This window comes from Aotus nancymaae, unplaced genomic scaffold (assembly GCF_030222135.1).
Source record: "Aotus nancymaae isolate 86718 unplaced genomic scaffold, 86718_ANA_hifiasm-v0.15.2.pri h1tg000058l, whole genome shotgun sequence".
Taxonomy (NCBI): domain Eukaryota; kingdom Metazoa; phylum Chordata; class Mammalia; order Primates; family Aotidae; genus Aotus; species Aotus nancymaae.
In genome coordinates this window covers 47,250,979-47,271,727 of record NW_026988472.1, presented here as the reverse complement: position 1 = coordinate 47,271,727, position 20,749 = coordinate 47,250,979, and the positions used below count along the sequence as shown (strand labels likewise).

Genomic DNA, 20,749 nt, shown 5'->3' with positions numbered 1-20,749 from the left:
TCAAATTTCTACCCCTTGGACACTGCAATTGAAGAGTACAAAGATATTGTAATAAAAAGGAAACATAAAGTTACTAAAAACTGAGCTTTGATAATATAAAAACGAAGAAGAAGAAGAGGAGAAGAAGAAGAAAAAGGAGATATTTCATGTTTGATACTTTGCTCTTTCCAAGAAGGTAATACCTGGTATTCAGTTGAAAGTTTCCTCCATAAATCCTACTACCCATGTAGAAGTCTTTTCTGGAAGCAAATCAAAGTTTTGAAAACACCCTGTCAGACACAGTATGACAGCTATGAATAGAATGCGGCATGAATGCTAGATTACTCATGATGAGAAAGATAGCAACCCCAATGCTGCAACAGAAATAAAATATTAAGAGCTTGTACGGGTAGCAAATGACAGCAACAGGCTGCAAGTTTTACCCTCAGAGCTACAACAATCCCTTGAATCTTAACCATTTGTTTCTAGGTTTACAGAAAGGCAAAAAATATATATATATGAAAAAAGCCCCAAAGAAAAAATTCTGTGAAAAAAATGAATAGAAATATTACAGAAGCCAAAACATGAACAAAATCATTTCAGGAATAATCCTCAAAAAATGAGAAAAGAAACTGCCTTTTGCGAAGATGGGCCTTGCTATTTATCCCAGTGTTAATTATCAGGGAAAAAAACATGTAAGCACAAAGAACTTCATCCATAAACCATCCTCATGTTAGGCACCATCAAGTCATACTTAACTAGAAAAATTTTATAGGTGCCACAATATAAAGTGGGAATTTGGGATCAGAACACATGAAAGGAAGTTTCTAACTTACTACCTATTAATCAAACTCAGCCTTGGTTTTGAGCAAATCTTAATTCTCAAGTTATACTGCAGGCTAATATGGCCTCCAATGATATGTATGTATGAGAAATAACTCAACTCAGAAGTGGCCCCTCTGAATCATTCTAGACAGATATGCTGAGTAGACCTACCACAATGCATGCTCAAATCTCCAAGTCAAAGAAAGCTGGAATGGGCTCATCATCTGGAATTATTGGGACAGAGCTACCATTTACAAACTCATATGCTCCATGTTATTTGCTGCCAAAATAAAATCCAAGCAATCTGCTTGGGAAACAATGAAGCCTGACCATCATGATACTTAGAGAATAGCCAGTATGTCCTCAAGGCATTATTTATTATTGGTATTTACTTATTTTCCCCTCAAAGTCTGTGGCTTATCCATAACATCTGGGCTTCATCGTTGACTGGAAAGCTTATGAGAGCCCTTGTGCTGAGTGAAAAAATGGAAACAGAAAATGATGTCGAAGGAATGTCAACAGGCATTTGGACATTGCCAAACGTCATGTTCTTCTCCAAGGAACATTCAGGATGCAAATAAAAATCAAGTAACACTTCTTCTTGGCAAAGGAATGGGCTTAATCTGCTTTTGTTTTCTTCTCTCTTGGTTTTAACTTGAACTAGGCTGCAGAAGATCATGAAGACTTTATCAACTCTAGTTGCACTAAGATAAAGAGCTGCAGCTACAGTTTAAAAAGGAGAAATTTTACACAGTTCCATGAAGAAGCTCCCCTTATGGAGAATTCTAGAGTTAAGTCATATAAATTCCCTCTACTACGTTTAACTGCTTTCAGAATTTATTGGGACCTTTTGTTCTGCTTCTGCTTGTCTACTCGTCTGCTCTATCTACAGCTTTTTCAGCTATAGTGACAGATTTTTATTAGCCCTTCCTTTAAAGGGATCAGAAATGGCAACAGCTCCTCAAGAAGATCAGTCCTTGGTATTCTAGCAATCTCTAGGTCATGGCCCCCTGGTGGCCGGTATGGAAGGGAGAAGCAATGCCACTTTCACCTCTTACATCATCAACGCTCTTGTCTTTAATGATGAGACTCGTGGACCTATGATCCAAGATGGCCAAATAGGAACAGCTCTGGAGGGCAGTTCCAGCGAGAATGCAGAGGGTGAGTGATCACCATATTTCCAAACAAGTTTTTACTGCCCACAGACCAGGAGATTCATGGGCGGAAAAGCGCCATGAGTCTCCAGCATGGCTGTTTCAGCCGGCACAGTGGGTCTCCACACAAAAACTCACACAAATCTGGGCAGCCATTTCAACTGGTGCCTGGAATGCCTGGGAGACAGAGTCGCCCATTCAACTGAAAAAAAGGGGGCTGAAACAGGGAGCCAGGTGATCTGGCTCGGCAGGTCCCACCCCCACAAAGACCAGCAATCTGAGATGCTCTGGATTGAGAGTTTCACAGCAAACACAGCTGGACCTGGGACAGACGGTCCAGCTCCGTGTGGGGAAGGGCATCCACCATTACCAAGGCAGTCCCCACTACCGAGGCAGTCTGCCATTACTAAGGCAGTCCACCATTACTGAGGCATCCTGCCATTACCGAGGCAGTCCGCCATTACCAAGAGAGACTGCCATTACCGAGGCACTTGTAACTATACCTCTATAAACAAAACCATAAGAAAGTTCACACAGCAGCTGGGCAGAGCCCACGGCAGCTCAGCAATGCCTCTGCTGGCAGACTATGACTAGGCTAACTCCTCGCTGGGCAGGGCATCTCTGAAAAAAGGCAGCAGCCCATCAGGAACTTATAAATGAAGCCCCACCTTCCCAGGACAGAGCACCTGGGAAAAAAAGGCAGTTAGGAGTTCTGCTGCAGCAGATGTAAACTCCTCAGCAAATGCAAAAGAAAGGAAATTATAACAGTCTCTCAGACCACAGTGCAATCAAATTAGAACTCAGGATTAAGAAACTAACTCAGAACCACACAACTTCATGGAAACTGAACAACTGGCTCTTGAATGTTAACTGGATAAACAATGAAATGAAGGCAGAAATAAAGATGGCACATATACACCATGGAATACTATGCAACCATAAAAAATGATGAGTTCATGTCCTTTGTATGGACACGGATGAATCTGGAAACCATCATTCTCAGTAAACTGACAGAAGAACAGAAAGTCAAATACCACATGTTCTCACTCATAGATGGGTATGGAACAGTGAGAACACATGGACACAGGGAGGGGAGCATCACACACTTTGGTCTTTTGTGGGGGACTAGGGGAGGGACAGTGGGGGGTAGGGGGTTGGGGAGGGATAACATGGGGAGAAATGCCAGATACAGGTGACAGGGATGGAGGCAGCAAATCACATTGCCATGTATGTACCTATGCAACACTCCTGCATGTTCTGCACATGTACCCCAGAACCTAACGTGCAATAAAATATTTAAAAAAGAAAAGAGGAGACCAAAGGAGACAATTAAAAAGGTGAACAAGACGTTATCTACAAAAGTACCCATTTTTTTAAATCAGCAAAAAAAAAAAAATCTGTTAAACAATGAGAGATTAGTTAAAGGAATTGTGGCATACATATGCAATAAAATATAATGTAGTTGTTAACATATTATAGAAGAATACTCGACGACATGGAAAATGTGTGTAATGTTATTTAAAAAGTAAAAAACATTGTAGACTTGTAAAATTCTAATTTTGTTTTTAAAAAGAAATACAGTATATTAATATCTATGTATAAAAAAAGTGGAATGACATATATCAAATGTTAAAAATTATTAGCATAGGATGATGATGTTACAGATAAATTTAATTTTCTTACTGGTTTTCTGTATTTGCCAAATTTGTACAATAAGAATGTGTTGTAATGAAAAAAAATGATGAGACTCATTTCTCTTTCTGTCACCACTTCTTCCATTACCTCAAGCTGCTTAAAGCTGTTTAAGATCTCAGCACCTTTGTACATGCTTAGTGTACCTTCTGCCTGCCTGGAATGTGTTCTTCTTCCTAGTTTGTCCAATTCCTTGTTATCCTTCAAAATGTCACCTTTCTGCACTGGCAAGACTTCGCTGTCCTCTAGGATAATATGGAGGGCTCCTCCTCCCATAACAGTTCCTTCACACCTCTGTAACTCTCTATAATCACTAATTTACTTATCTATGTTAACTATTGGCCCCCAAACTTTTTCCCAAACAGGAAATCAATCTAATTTGTCTTTGTATTCCCAGGCTTGAACATAAGAGGTTTAATAACTATTTAAGAGACAATTTAATAACTGCTCAACAAATAATCTAGGAATTCACTATATTGAAAAGATAAATCAACCAAACAACCACACCTGTTTTTAAAAAGCTAAGAAACATGCTGATTGCAAGTTCTCTATCCTAAAAAAATAACAATAGATCCCCTACAACTTCAGAGAAGAGAGCACTAGATTCTCAAAGTTGGGGGAAAAAATAGTGCAATCAAAAAGAAGGTTGGCAAGCTTTTTTTCATAAAGGTGAGTAAATTTGTTCATTATCGTGAGTTCTACATTCTCTATTTCAGCTACTCAAGTTGACTGTTGTCACATGAAAGCAGCCACAGGTAATGTATAAACAAATGCATATGACCGTGTTCCAATAAAACTTTACCTCCAAAAATAAGCAGCAGGTTGAATTTGGCCTGCAGGCCTTAGTTTACTCATCCCTAATATAGAACTTCAAAGAATTTAAAAGCATCAAATTTAGTACTTAATGAAAAGGGCAGTACTTTCATGTGTTCTCTAGAACCCCAGAAACAGGGAAAAGCCTATGGAGGCCATTTGTATGTGGACATGATAAGGATGACACGAATTTTCAAGAAAACACACTCAGCATCTAAAACCAAGTGGGTTTAATAACCATGAACTATGTTACATACCCAGTTTTGTGGCTGAATCTGAGTTTACTGGTCAGACTGATGGCCCATGGGGCAGGAAGCGAAATTTCAAAGGGTAGTAGTGCTACAAAGAGGTAGATAATCCTTTCTCCATTATATCATTTTCTTATTCCTATTTACTACACTTTGAAAAGAAGTCAGGGCATCATCTTAAACAATTTTTTAAAACACCAGAAAGTCAAATGCTCTTAAATTCATGCATTTTTCTATTTTCTCTGTTTTGATACAAATGTATTTTTCAAATCTTTTACTGGTTAGAATTCTCTTTATTCTAACGACAAATTTCCAGACAAATTACCCATCAATCAAATAACAGCTATCCGTTAAGTACTTGCTGCAGGCCAATCACAGTGCTAGGTGCTATGACAGTCTCTCAAAATGAAACATCTAGGGCAGGGGCCACATCTGCACTGCAGCCTGTTTTTATAAACAAAGTTTAACTGGAACATAGCCACATATAGTCTATGTCTGTTCTTGTAATACAGAGTGAGGCAGTTTCAACAGAAACCACATAGCCTTCAAAGTGTAAAATATTTACTGTTTAGCCTTTACAGAAGACGTTTGCCAACCCGTGATCCAAAGCAAAGGATGCTAAGCAACAGAAATATGCATCAGTAGAGGACAGGTTAAACAAATTAAGGGATCACTACTTTATAGTTAATCTCCATATAGTAGATTATAAAACCCTTAAAAATAAAAGCTAAAACAAAGGAAGCATTTGTGCACCCAGAGATATAAAACTATCACCAAGGTATGTTAAGTGTAAGATATTGTGTACAAACTGGGTAGTATAATTTGTACAAAAGTGGTATACATAGAGATAGAGACAGATTCAGACATGGGCATGCTTATAAATGCATACAATAACACAGGAAAAATGGAAAAGTATGCAAGACATTGGTATCACTTGTCTCTGCGTAAGTAAAATGGTAGACTCAGGAATCGAGATGGTAATTAGACCTTTAAAAAAGGACATATTGTTTTAGACCATTTCAATTTTTTAACTGCATTTATACATGCACTCAACATTAATAAGTATATAAAAATAACACTTTTTGAAAATTTATGCATTAAATAAAATCAAGTTTGGCTATGACCCTAAAGGAAATAAAGTTATATCTGGCCAATCCAAATTTTCTACCAGCTCTGGACAAAAATGGACTAGTTATTTCAAGTTTCCCTGTCCACCTCCTTTTTTCATGTCAAAGAAGGGAAGATGCAGAAAGCCCTGGCCTCCTTGGTATCAGGAAGCATTGGTTGTCCCACATGAACATTAAGGATGCAACATCTGGATGTCCACATATGGCTAGGGCAGTGAAACACACTCAGACAGAGGCCAGTGGCAACACTCACAAAGTGGAAGCCCTGTGGGCGTACCACTGAACCTCCTGGGGCAGGTGATACAGCATGTCCTTTGAGAGGGGCCAGAGGCAGGGCTGACTCTATCTATATGCAACAAGAAAAGTGCTGCTCCACCTAAGGACCAGAAAAGAGAGCAGGAGCTCTTAGGAAGGGCAAGAAAGCAAGAACAACGGGGGCAATATATCATGAAGGGACTAGGCCGGACCTGAACAACAAGGATGACAACAGAATGAATAGCAGCCGCACTGGGGGAACTACTTAAAAGGTGTGTGTGTAATTCTTTTTAAGAACGTGCCAGAAGTTGTGTAAAATGGAAATGGTCTTTCAAAACAGTGGATTCACCATATTAATTTGCGGAACTGCCCTCAGACCCACATCAATAGTCTATGAAACTGCAGTGTAACAGCCTGTAATGGAAATGACATAATTATTCATTCAAACAATCTTAAAATGTTCCTGTATAGATGTTTCAAAGCCTATTAGCATGTAATTGGTGTGTCAAGAAATCACGAAGCTTAGAGTCAACGATCTCTCACACAATGGTATTATTTTTGTTTCTTTTAAAAATGAAAATGGCTTTATTATTTGAATGTTAGTAAGATATAAACAACGGAGAAAACTATAAAACAAGGAGAAGTTTTAAAAACCACATGAAGTTCCAAATTAAGGAATTATTAACTTTCTGATTCTCACAAAAACTAAACAAAACAAAACAAAACTTCATAGCATCTAGCTAAGAATCTCAAAACAGAGCAGCAGGCATTACCCTGGATGATTTCAAAGTGAAACCTCTTTCTTCTTTGCCACTCCAGTACTAACAGTGACCTTCCCTCTGGCTCCCACCTTTGAAATGCAAAGTCACTCAAGGTTCACTGGCTATTTTGAGAATAAGCAAATCAAATTACCCAAGACTTTTGCAAACTCACGCCTCCCAGAAAAAGTTAATAATGCCTTTATGTTAATTTGATTCACTTTCTAATTTTGGAACTTTATTACTTTGAACACATGTCAGCTGTTATACTTCTAGTTTAATTGCCTAATTGTGAAATTTCTATGCCATGTGTATGGAATAACTTCTGCTTTGGGGAGAAAACCCACAACAAATAAAAGTTATTTTTAAAAGAGACATAAGGGCCATTGAGCACCTGGAAAAAATTCGTAATTATAACTACACATTAATATCATTTTTTAAAAAGCCATTGAGTTAAAAACGAGAGGGAGAGAGGAAAACCGTTTTTATTAGAAAACTCATAAGAAAATAAAAATGATATTAACTGAATTCATTTGAAATAATTTATCAATATTAAAATTCATTGAAGAAATGAATTACTAATTGTAATTTTGTGAGCCAAGAGTTGGAATACCCACTATTAAAAAACTATAAGATAATCCAATTTAATAACAATAAAGAAGTTCAAATATATAAATTACAAGAGTAATGGAGCAAGCATCATGAAAATGTGTTATGAAGACAAATCAGTATTATTGTTCTTTCCAGCTAATTTTCAATTGTATGAAAGCTCACAAGATGTATATAATTGGAAGTACATTGAGAAAAGTATTTCTCTCTCACATGCATGCACACACATATAAGTACATATCCACCTACTAATTAGAAAGATGCTCCCATGAGCCAGAAGAGCACATCTATGCAAAGACTGGAAACATACTTTGCAAACATTAATCATTCATAACAATTAAGAATTTGATTGCAGCTACAATCAAGTTCCTAATTTCACATCATAACCTAAGTCTAGAAGGAACTGGCAGAAATTCACACTTATGTTTGTACTTAAAATCAAAGTGAAGTTAAATTCTGGAACAAATACTGGTATTCTTAGTTTCTCCTACAATGTGAAACACAATACTCTTTGATAAGTTACTGTTGGTTAACTTAAAATGATTTTTTTGCAAGCCTTATTTTCAGTAACATGTCTCCTAGCATTCTTAGTTTTGACTTGTCACTTTTTCTAGTCTAGAGATCTAAAGCACTGTATGTTAAAGGTCACAAAGAGAGGCAGGTGCTAAAATGACTCATTTATAAAACATTTTGTTGACATGTTAGCATATCATTGTGAACCAAACAATTCACACAAAGTCTAAAAAGTGCCATTATTCCAATGAAAAACAATAAAATGAGAGATAGCAAAAATAGGTGATAAACCAGCATTCAGTGCAACTAAAGGAGATCTCCAATATACACAGATTAAATAACACACCTAGCAATTAGTTAACTGGAGGTTACTATGCCTTTCTGTTTGCATCCTAATCATTATAAAAGAAACAAAATTTCAATATTATATATAGTCTGTGAAGTATTTTTCCAACTAGAATTTTTTTTCTCCTTAGTTTTTTAAAATTATTTTTAAATTATACTTTAAGCTCTGGGGTACATGTGCAGATCTTGCATAATTGTTACATAGGTATACACATGCCACAGTGGCTTACTGCCTCCATCCCCCCGTCACCTACCTTAGATATTTCTCCCAATGTTATCCCTCCCCAGTCTTCCCACCCGCTGCTATCTCTCTTCTAGTCCCCCGCCCCCCAACAGACTCCAGTGTGTGATGCTCCCCTCCCTGTGACCATGTGTTCTTGTCAACACCCACCCATGAGTGAGAACATGCAGTGTTTGGTTTTCTGTTCTTGTGTCAATTTGCTGAGAATGATGGACACCAGATTCATCCATGTCCCTGCAAAGGACATGAACTCATCCTTGTTTATGGCTGCATAGTATTCCATGGTCTATATGTGCCACATTTTCTTTATCCAGTCTATCAATGATAGGCATTTGAGTTGGTTCCAGGTCTTTGCTATTGTAAACAGTGCCGCAATGAACATACAGGCACACATGTCTTTATAATAGAACAATTTATAATCCTTTGGGTATATACCCAGTAATGGGATTGCTGGGTCAAATGGTCTATTTCTAGATCCCTGAGGAATCGCCACACTGTCTTCCACAATGGTTGAACTAATTTATACTCCCACCAACAGTGTAAAAGTGTTCCTATTTCTCCACATCCTCTCCAGCATCTGTTGTCTCCAGATTTTTTAATGATTGCCATTCTAACTGGCGTGAGGTGGTATCTCAATGTCGTTTTGATTTGCATTTCTCTAATGACCAGTGATGATGAGCCTTTTTTCATATGTTTGTTGGCTGCATAAATGTCTTCTTTTGAAAAGTGTCTGTTCATATCCTTCACCCACTTTTTGATAGAGTTGTTTGTTTTTTTCTTGTAAATTTGTATAAGTTGTTTGTAGATTCTGGATATTAGCCCTTTGTCAGCTGGATAGATTGCAACATTTTTTCCCCATTCTGTTGGTTGCTGGTTTACTCTAATGATTGTTTCTTTTGCTGTGCAGAAGCTCTTAAGTTTAATTAGATCCCATTTGTCTATTTTGACTTTTGTTGCCATTGCTTTTGGTGTTTTAGCCATGAAGTCCTTGCCTATGCCTATGTCCTGAATGGTTTTGCCTAGGTTTTCTTCTGGGGTTTTTATGGTGTTAGGTCTTATGTTTAAGTCTTTAATCCATCTGGAGTTAATTTTTGTGTAAGGTGTCAGGAAGGGGTCCAGTTTCAGCTTCCTGCACATGGCTAGCCAGTTTTCCCAACACTATTTATTAAACAGGGAATCCTTTCCCCACTGCTTGTTTTCATCAAGTTTGTCAAAGATCAGATGGTTGTAGTTCTGTGGCATTACTTCCAAGGCCTCTGTTCTGTTCCATTGGTCTATATCTTGGTTTTGGTACCAGTACTGTGCTGTTTTGATTACTGTAGACTTGTACAGTTTGAAGTCAGTAGCGTGATGCCTCCTGCTTTGTTCTTTTTGCTTAGAATTGTTTTGGCTATGTGGGCTTTTTTTTGGTTCCATATGAAGTTTAAGGTGGCTTTTTCCAGTTCTGTGAAGAAGGTCAATGGTAGCTTGATGGGGGTAGCATTGAATCTATAAATTACTTTAGGTAGTGTGGTAATTTTCAAGACATTGCTTCTTCCTAACCATGAGCATGGAATGTTTTTCCATCTGTTTGTCTCCTCTCTTATTTCATTGGGCAGTGGTTTGTAGTTCCCCTTGAAGAGGTCCTTCACGTCCTTTGTTAGTTGTATTCCTAGGTATTGTATTCTCTTTGTAGCAATTGTGAATGGGAGTTTGACCATGATTTGGCTCTCTTTTATTGGTATATAGGAATGCTTGTGATTTCTGCACATTGATTTTGTATTCTGAGACTTTGCTGAAGTTGCTTATCATGTTAAGGAGATTTGGGGCTGAGACAATGGGGTCTTCAAAATATATAATCATGTAATCTGTGAAGAGAGACAATTTGACTTCCTCTTTTCCTAACTGAATACCCTTTATTTCTTTTTGTCTGATCGCTCTGGCTAAAATTTCCAATACTATGTTGAATAGGAATGGTGAGAGAGCGCACCCTTGTCTAATGCCAGCTTTTAAAGGGAATGCTTCCAGTTTTTGCCCATTCTGTATGATATTGGCTGTGGGTTTGTCATAAATAGCTTTTATTATTTTGAGATATGTTCCATAGATACCTAGTTTATTGAAAGTTTTTAGCATAAAAGGCTGTTGAATTTTGTCAAAGGCCTTTTCCACATCTATTGAAATAATCATGTGGTTTTTGTCTTTGGTTCTGTTTATGTGATGGATTATGTTTATACATTTGCATATGTTGAACCAGCTTTGCATCCCTGGGATGAAGCCTACTTGATCTTGATGGATAAGCTTTTTGATGTGCTCTTGCATTCAGTTTGCCAGTATTTAATTTAAAATTTTTGCATTGATGTTCCTCATGGATATTGGCCTAATTTTTTTTTTTTTAGTTGTGTCTCTGCCAAGTTTTGGTATCAGGGTGATATTGGTCGGTGCTCTACACGTTCAGAGAAACTTCTCTAGTAAGAAACTATAGAAATGATTCCTGAAAGTATAGGCTTCCAACTAGAAGTTTTTAAAATCTTCAGAATATTATTGAATACAATTTCCATAAAAATTTCCTAAGAAAAGATTAAAAGTATTAATAACATATTAAGAAAATTAGAAGTTAGTATCTCAGTTTGATTAAATTAAGTGCTTAGCTATAGTACTTTTTATTTGACTTATCCAAGAAAACAATTTCTCTTACAGGGTTCTGGTTTTATAATATATTCTTGAGGGGAAAAAATACCATTATTTGATATTTACTATTAATTCATCTAAATAAGATTTCTTCATAAAACGTAATAATGAATATACAAAGACTATTTCACATCATGATGAAAAGAAAACTGACTGATAGCATTCTATGAGGAATAAATCAGACTTTGACTTGTAACATGTAGTAACATATTTATACAGCATTAGGTCAATTTCATGGATGCTTCAGCCTTTCAGTCTTGTATCTAGGCCAAAAACACAGGCTTCTGGAAGCAAATGTTATGAATCAGATGACAAGTAGAATATGCCACTAAAAACAATCCCAAAAGTTGTTCTACCACTCCTGGCCAGGTCCCATGCCCTACAGGACTGGCTGGATGGAGCAGGTGTGCAAGGATGACCTCCTGGACATATCTCATTGCCTCCCGGAGACTTTTTCCAAGGTTTGTCTCTGAAGGAGAAAACTTATCCAAAGACTCTGACCTTGACATACAGGGGTAGAGAAGACACTCAGCCAGCTGATTAAAGTGTACAACATATTTCTGGTAGCTCTGTGTGAAGCATAGGTCCCAGTCTTTTCCTATTTCACATCAACAACTATGACTGAATCATAATTTTGAGGGTCATCACATCCCCAGTTGCTTTTCTCCCTGATTCTATTGCCCTGTCCCAGATCAGAAATGTTTTTCTTAGCACTTTCAGTTTTGGAGGAATAACATCCTCTTCTTTGGGCACCCCAGGCTCACAGATCAGTTTCAGAAAATTCCTAGAAACACAATATGGCCTGAACTATCAGTAGGGTACTCAGAACTATATTCTTTCCTATATGTTCTTTTCTGTATCCCAGCAGCTAGAAGTTTGGGAATTACATTTTCCAGACTCCTTGCCATACACTTCAGGGTGAGGTCACACAAATGCGACACATTCACAAGGCAGAAGAGAAGCCAAAGTCCAATATAGTGATGACAGACAGATTAATAGGCGTGGGCCGACGGCCAATGGGAGGTATTGCTAGATGTTTTCAGGTGCAGTAGGTATCTGAGACCATCAGTGGTGCTTACCTGCTGTTACTATCTTCCTAATTTCTTGAATGCTAGTTGCAGTCCTTTTTAATGCTTTTGTAAGCCTTTCTCTCCTGTAATAAATCTTTCTTCTTGAAATATCTACAGGTTTTCTGTTTTCCCAACTGAATCCTCGCCAGTGCAGAATGGCTTAGTCATAACTCAAGTTCACTGTTGGTGGAAGGGCCAAAGGGGGTTAACTGGCCTCCATAGAATTTCAGGTACCAACAGCAGATAACAAGCAAAGGACTCATACTGAGTCCAACATAAGGGATGGCAATTGTTAAGTAGGGACCTATTCAGAGCTGGCTATCAAAGGCAGGATTCTAGCTCCTGGAAGAAACAGCATCTACTAGCTTTGGACCTGACTTCAAAATTTAGTGTTGACATTTGAGATGATGGTGCATGCACTTCCACTTCACCCTAGACAGAAATGTAGTGCAAGTGCAATAAAGACTGCATGTAAACCAACACATGGTGCTCATGGTGTCCTGGTTGGTGATACAGAAAATATGGACTATAGTGTTGATGGTGCTGATAATCCACCAGAGACTGACAGCAATAGTGAAGGAGGTTTTCTAGAAGGTGAAAAAAGCACTGGGAAAATGCTGCTTTGATGTCTGGTTGACTGGTGTTCATTTTGTAAAAGAATGCTAGCATACAGAGAATGTTTACTCTTTCCATTACATGAGAATGTGGTGAATTAACAAATCTAAAAGAAAACCAGACCTAGGAAGATTGCTGAGGTCTGTATCCATTCATCCCCAAGTTCCCCTACCCTACAGCTTTGCTAATACACACTCTGCTTCCCTTGAAGATCACATTCTCACTCTTTGTTGTCTTTGTAGAATTGCTTATCACATGAATAAAATGTTTCTGCTAATTCATGACAAGATAAAAGTGCTGAAGAGAAACTCACTTAAACTCTCTGGAACTTGGTCTTCTCTATCATTAAACCGTGATTATAATCTTATTGTTTAGTGGGTTTGTGAGAATTAAATAAAATATATGTATAAGAGATTTAGAATGTAAAATATTATCAGTAAAAAAATTATTACAATCATATCCATACAAAAATGTCTGTGAAATATCTCCATGAGTATTATGCAAAAGTACTTACAAGACAAAGTAAGTTAAGGCTGTGAGAGCAAGCAAGCATTGCAAAGCATAACAAAAGCCAAAATTGAAAACAAAACAAAACTTTTGTTTCTTTAAAAATAATATCAACAGCCAAACTGTTTGACTTTCAAAGTTATGGCTTAGAGAATGCTCAAACAATTTCTAAAATGTGAAAACATTTGTGGAACTTGTGGGAAAACATAATTTCCAAAAGCTTTACTCACAACAAACCCAAGAAAAATAACATTGCCCACATCACCACAGACATACATATCACTGCACAGCAGTCCCTGATGCAGTCTGGCCCACCCAGAGTGTAGGCCTTAGAACATTTGGTGACAACACTGATCAACAGCATTTCATTAACAAGCCTTTGTGAATTAGCTCAAGATTTCTCTAAACATGTTAAATCGTCATGTTTTTAACATGGATTCTTGGTTTGGGTTCTCCTACAAGTGGAGTCTGAAACAAAGATTTGAGTGTAAGTAGTTTATTTGGAAGGTGAGATAGAGAAGGGAAAGAAACCAACAGAGGTGTGTTATCACACAAGTTACTTTTGTGAGCAATTTTATCAATCCTACTAGGTAATACTGAGAAAAAGTATAGAATATGCCTCAGAGTTGTCCTAACTGGGGAACTAGGAAGCTGGGGCAGCTGTTTGCCAAATCCCCATCAATCCAGCTGAGCTGCTTGTTTTCTTTTCTCGTTTTGCTTTTTCTGTTTTGTTTTGTTTGTTTTTTTGACAAGGTCTTACTCTGTCACCCAGGCTGGAGTCAGGAGTGCAGTGCTACAATCACGACTCACTGCAGCCTCAAATTCCTGGACTTAAGCGATCCTCCCATTTCAGTCTCCCAAGTAGCTGGAACTACAGGCATGTACCATCACACCCAGTTATTATCATTGTTGTTGTTATTATTATTGTTATTGTAGAGACAGGGTCTAGCCATGTTGCCCAGGCTGGTCTCCAGCTCCTGGGCCCAAGCAATTCTCCTACCTCAGCCTTCCTAAGGGCTGTGGGCTGGGAGAATTGCTGTCTTGGCTATTAATACTCAGGCAATTCTCATTGTTAGAAAAACATGCCCTCAGGTGGCAGAGCTTTAGGTGTTCCCAATAAGCAGCCTTCCATGCATAGAGTGAATACTAAGGGGACATGAGAAAATACAAAGAGTATCACAAAATTAAATCCCAGGGAGGACCTGGAAAAAAAAAGTCTGTCAATTGTACACAAAATAACTGCTAAATCTACAACAAAAATAGTGTAGTGTCTGCACACTCAGGTACATGCCATATAGCTGAAAGGTACAGTGGTCCAAAGTATGTGGGGAATATTTACTTTCAAAATGTATTTATCATCAAATGAGTACATTGGAAGTTCTTAGCAGAATAAAAGAAATCACAATTCTTTAATTCCTTATTTCAATAGAGATTCTAAAGATTCATTCTCTTCAATCCTGAAGCAATTCAGTAATGGTAAAAGTGCTAAATAAATAAAATTCAAGCAATGCAACTGGTAGTAATAGAAAATTGCAGTTCTGGCTGAGCACAGTGGCTCACGCCTGTAATCCCAGCAGCAGGCAGATCACTTGAAGTCAGGAGTTTGAAACCAGCCTGGCCAACATGGCGAAACCCTTTCTCTACTAAAAATACAAAAATTAGCTGTGTGTGATGGAGGGCACCCGTAACCCCAGTTACTCGGGAGGCAAAGACATGAGAATTGCTTGAATCCCAAGGGTGGAGGTTGCAGTGAGCTGAGATTGCACCACTGCACTGCAGCCTGGGTGACAGAGCAAGACTCTGCCTTAAAAATAAAAAATGTAGTTCTGCTCATTGAATCAAAGTTTTACTGAAGCCATTTTGTGCACAATATGCTAGTAGGAACTCTGGAGATACTTTTAAAAGTGAAGTCAAACTTATTCTTTCCTTACATATGGAAGGAGCAACAAAAACTGATTTATTCCAAATGAAGGCTATGGCAAAAAACATAATTGGTAAAATCTATGTCTAGGCCCAGCGGGACAGAAGGTACTTAGTGATGAAAAAGCTCAGAGCTAGGTGGGATTAATGAATGAATTGTTTTGTACAGGTGAGCTAGGAGCCGAGTTATAAAGGAAACCAAGGAAGGACAAACTAGTAGAGGAGAGGAAAGAGGGGGTTCTACACTAGTAGTTCTTTAGCACTGACCATCGTGACTTTCAGGAGACATGTGGCAGTGTCTGGAGACATTCTTTTTTTTTTTTTTAAATCATATGTATTTATTTAATTTATGGTTTTTTTTTTCTTTTTTTTTTTTCCTTTTATTGCATTTTAGGTTTTGGGGTACATGTGAAGAACATGCAAGATTGTTGCATAGGTACACACATGACAGCGTGATTTGCTGCCTTCCTCCCCTTCACCTATATGTGGCATTTCTCCCCATGCTATCTCTCCCCAACTCCCCACCCCCCACTGTCCCTCCCCTATTTCCCTTCTACAGACCCCAGTGTGTGATGCTCCCCTCCCTGTGTCCATGTGTTCTCATTGTTCAACACCCACCTATGAGTGAGAACATGCGGTGTTTGATTTTCTGTTCTTGTGTCAGTTTGCTGAGAATTATGGTTTCCAGCTTCATCCATGTCCCTACAAAGGACACGAAGTCATCGTTTTTGATGGCTGCATAATATTCCATGGTGTATATGTGCCACATTTTCCCTGCCCAGTCTATCATCGATGGGAATTTGGGTTGGTTCCAGGTCTTCACTATTGTAAACAGTGCTGCAATGAACATTCGTGTGCATGTGTCCTTATAGTAGAACGATTTATAATCCTTTGGACCATTTATAATCCTTATGGAGACATTTTTGGTTGTAGCAACTTAAGGAGGGGTTTCTGGCATCTAGTGGGTAGAAGTGAGAGATGCCACTAAATATCCCACAATGCACAGGACAGCCCCCACCACAAAGATTTGTCTGGTTCCACATGTCAATGGTGTCAAAGTTGAGAAGCCCTGTTTTAGAGGAAATGATATGGATGCTAAAAGGTTAACATGGAAAGCAGAGAAGGCACACTAATCTGTAGAGGACGTCATGGGTGGCTAGTACAGGTGTTGGGGGAAAGTAGCAGTGCTAGAAGGATTTCAGGTTTTGTTAATAAGAAATTTCTCTCCTCTAGCTTATGTCTTAATAATGTGTAAAATCCATGTAAGGTGATAAAAACCAAAGCTCTGGGTCTAGCACCAATGGGAACATTATTGGACCATTGGGCATTTCCATCGCTGATTTCTACAGAAATTGGGGTGGGTGGATGTCTGCACCATAGTGGCCTCTCCTAACCATACCCCCCAATCCTAATTGAGGTCTCGGTAGCCCTGCACCTTCTGTAGCATATACTGTTTATAAACACTCTTGAAGATTCCTTCTGACACCTCTGTCCTTCACATTTCTTCACTCAAATTTCTGCTTAAACCACCCAGGGGTCTCAGGCTTCCATCCACAGGGGACTCAACAGGCACTTCTGTTGTTGCCACAGAGTCTTCCCTCCATCGCATTTATTTTTGTCATATTTAAAAAAAATGTTGGCTGAGCAGAAGCCTAGGAATGTTGTGAAAACTCAGAAAGAGAAAGGCACTGAGTAAAATGCAGAGCAAAAAGATCTAAAAATAAATTTCTTGTTTACAGCAAGCTCAAGTCTGGAGTATAAGTAAAATGAAACGTGTTAGAAACCTTAGAATAATGGGTCTTGGATCAAGAGGAAAAAGGAGAAGGGCAGGTTGACAGGAGGACTTTGAAAGTGACACTAAGTCTCATGAGCTATGACATTAAATTTATATTCATTTAAATTACTGACAGAATTAGAACCAAGTGTACAAACTCTAAATTACAGGAAGGGCAGATACAACATCAGATCAAAAAATTACCAAGTATTACATTTACTAATCTACAGCTGAGATTTCAGAAGCAAATGCAAGTTAAAAAGGAGATTATGGGATGATAGTTTTTCTGCTCATTTGATGAATGGACATGATTTATTTTATATGTTATTGATATAAAATTATAAATATTTGATAGTATGTTTAATAGATATCCAACATCTGGGCTGAAGGTTGGTGATAACAATAACATGATGATGATAATGGTAGTGATGGTGGTGGTTAGCAATTATTGAGCACTTACGGTGTCCTAGGAACTATGATAAGTGTTATAATTTCAATCTCTCAACACAACCAGAAGATACTATTATTATTATCCCCACAGTGCAGAAACTGAGGCATGGGGAAACAGAGCATGTAAGTGGTGGTCCTTAGACTTTATCCAGATCTGTCTACATAGCCCACAATAATACCATCTCTTTGGTAGTGGCATTTGAGAAAGATCCAGCATTACTTTGGTACATAATTTTTAAATACTAAATCTACAATTTTAAATGTAATAATTATTTAAATTATATGCCTTGCTAAGGTTTGAATATTTTTGTCCCCTCGAAAATTTATGATGAAAGTTAATCCCTATTGTGGTGGTATTGAGAGGTGCGAGCTTTTGGAGAAATGGTCAAATAATAAGGGCTCAGCCCTAGAAAGTGGATTTGTGTCTTGTAAAAGGGCCAGAGATAACTAGCTTAGGCCCCTTTTGCTCTCCTTCTGCCGTGTGAGGACACAGCATTTCTCCCCTCTAGAAGATGCAGACAGCATCATTTTTATGCAGACAGCAGCCCTCACCAGAAAATGACATTGCTGGGGTCTTTAACAGTGAGAAATAAAATTCTGTTCTTTATAAATTACTCAGTGTATGGTATTTTGTTACAGCAGCACAAATAAACTAAGACATTCCTCTAGGTTAGGAATTAGGGTTGGGCTTTCCTTCTAGAAAATTCTTTTGGGGATAATGTCCATCACTTATTTTCATAGAGAGGCCACCTGATAGGTAGAAGAGGCATAAACTGATGCCAGATAGACTGGGGTTTAAATCCTTGCTTTACTCACTACTCTAGTCATGTGAATTCAGGCAACTCAGATAACTACAGTAGGTAGAATTCTAAGGATAGCCTCCCAAGATTCCCATCCCATGGTTACTAAATTAAATACTAACTAGGTGCTGCTAGAAAGGGATTTTGCAGATGTAACTAAGGTCTCAAATCACTTACCCTTACATGTGGAGATTATCTGGGTGGACGTGCTCTAATCACATTAGCCCTTTAAAGGAAAGAAGTCAAAGGCTGGGCATGGTGGCTTTTCAGGTGTGAATTTGTAATCTCAGCATTTTGAGAGGCCAACACAGGAGGATAGATTCACCCCGGAGTTCAGGATGAGCCTGGGAAACTTAGGGAAACCTTGTATATAGAAAAATAAATTAACTAGCTGACTGAGTAGAGTGCTGCATACCTGTGGTCCCAGCTACTCTGGAGGCTGAGGTGGGAGGATCACTTAAGCCTTTGAGGTTGGGGCACAGTGAGCTGTGATTGCATCACTGTACTCCAGCCTGGGAGACAGAGGCCCTGTCTCAAAAATAAAAAATTAAAAAGGAGGAAGTCAAAGACATTGGAAGCATAACAAGGACCTGACATACCATTGCTGGCTTTCAAGACTGAGGGATCATGAAACAAGAAATGCTGACAGCCTCTCAAAGCTGAGATTGACCTGCTGTCAACAGCTAGCAAGGAAACAGGCATTTTCCCAAAAGGCAATGTTAACACCTGTTGATTAGGGCTCAAGTCCATTTAATTGATTAATCGATTAGGTGCTGAACTATTTGTACTATCAGGATAATCCAATCATAATGGGTAATGAGGTTTCTTTGAACAAAATCAGTCCCTCTCATCTGTACCATATCTTTTACTCTAAAAGGAACTCTCACATCAATTTTACATTTTGCATCCACATAGCGACATTTTGAAGTAAGCACAAGAAGACAGAGATGGCTAGCTAATGACTAAGGGATTATGCTAAGCCGAAGTTCACATTTCCCCACCTCCCTTATAGCTAGGATGGAGCCATGTTATCAAGTAATGGTCAATGAAATGATCAGAGTTCTGGTCAAAGGCAGGAGTGATGTGTGTCACTTCCAGGTCAGGCTCATGGAATCTGTAATTTTCCCATGCCATTCCATAGAGCACACAGATTGAACATGGGGTGCCATAAGACAGAAGAAGCCTGAGTCCTTGAATCCCCACATGGAAGCGTGCTCTCCAAATACCTGATTTAATTCCAGTGCAAGCAAAAACTAAATTTGTGTTAAGTTACAAAAATGTTCAGTTCATTTTTTCCAGCAATTAGCTTTTTTTTTTTTTTTTTTTTTTTTTTGAGACGGAGTCTTGCTCTGTCGCCAGGCTGGAGTGCAGTGGCGCAATCTCGGCTCACTGCAACCTCCGCCTCCTGGGTTCAAGCGATTATTCCGCCTCAAACTCCTGAGTAGCTGGGACCACAGGTGTGTGCCACCACGCCCGGCTAAGTTTTGTATTTTTAGTAGAGACGGGGTTTCACCATGGCCAGGATGGTCTCGATCTCTTGACGTCATGATCCGCCCACCTTGGCTTCCCAAAGTGCTGGGATTACAGGCATGAGCCACCGCGCCTGGCCTCCAGCAATTAGCTTTTTGATGCAGCAACAGGACTACCCTAGTTGAGATATTTGAATCTTAAAGTGAGGGGCTGCCATAACCAAGACATAATAATGAATTTAGAACTGGCTAGCCCTCAGGTAACAGAGAGGAACTAGATACCAGAGGATAGAAAGACAGGTGACTCATATCATATGGCAGCAAAAAACTTGCTACAACTTTCACCTGTGATAACGTGGCAGGCCGACCACACACCCTCAAGGCAAGCACCTTTAGAATCAAAATGTTAGCATATGTTGGCTACTCTTGACTGTGTCTGACAAGAGATTAAAAGGAAAGTGGGTAGAGGAGAGATGGTAGAGAAATTGGCCATTTTGAAAGCAGAAATGAAAGCAACAAGGATTCCAGAATTTCAGCCTAAAGGGTTGAAAAAGCTTACTCTACTACATGCCCAACCATATAAAACAGAGAAAGGGCTTGGGACATTAGTGTGCTGGCCTCCATCCACGACTGTTATTTTACAGCTGCCGTTCAGAACAGTTAAATTGTTGCCTGAGAGCTCATGATTTTATGAAGTGACAGATCTAGGATTTGAACTCATACCTTGTGAATCTGACTTCAACTTTCTTTCCGCATATTTCACAGCCAAAATGCTGCAGTAAATTATCTTTTTTTTTTTTTTTTAATGTGCTGATGGTTCAGAAGCTAAACAACAGTGAATTTCCTTGGGAACAAAATAAACTTTCCATGCTTTTTATGGGAATCTAGAAGGTGAAATCAGTGTTTCAGTTTCCCTAA

The 20,749-nt window shown here is 38.6% G+C and overlaps 1 protein-coding gene and 1 pseudogene across 1 annotated transcript in view; both read right to left on the bottom strand.

The window, feature by feature from the left end:
* The window catches only part of ARHGAP6 (Rho GTPase activating protein 6), a 532,167-nt gene that overhangs the window by 420,328 nt on the left and 91,090 nt on the right, over positions 1-20,749 (bottom strand). The gene's annotated exons all lie outside the window — the stretch shown is intronic.
* Positions 10,967-11,045, bottom strand: LOC135270028 (small nucleolar RNA U3; annotated as a pseudogene).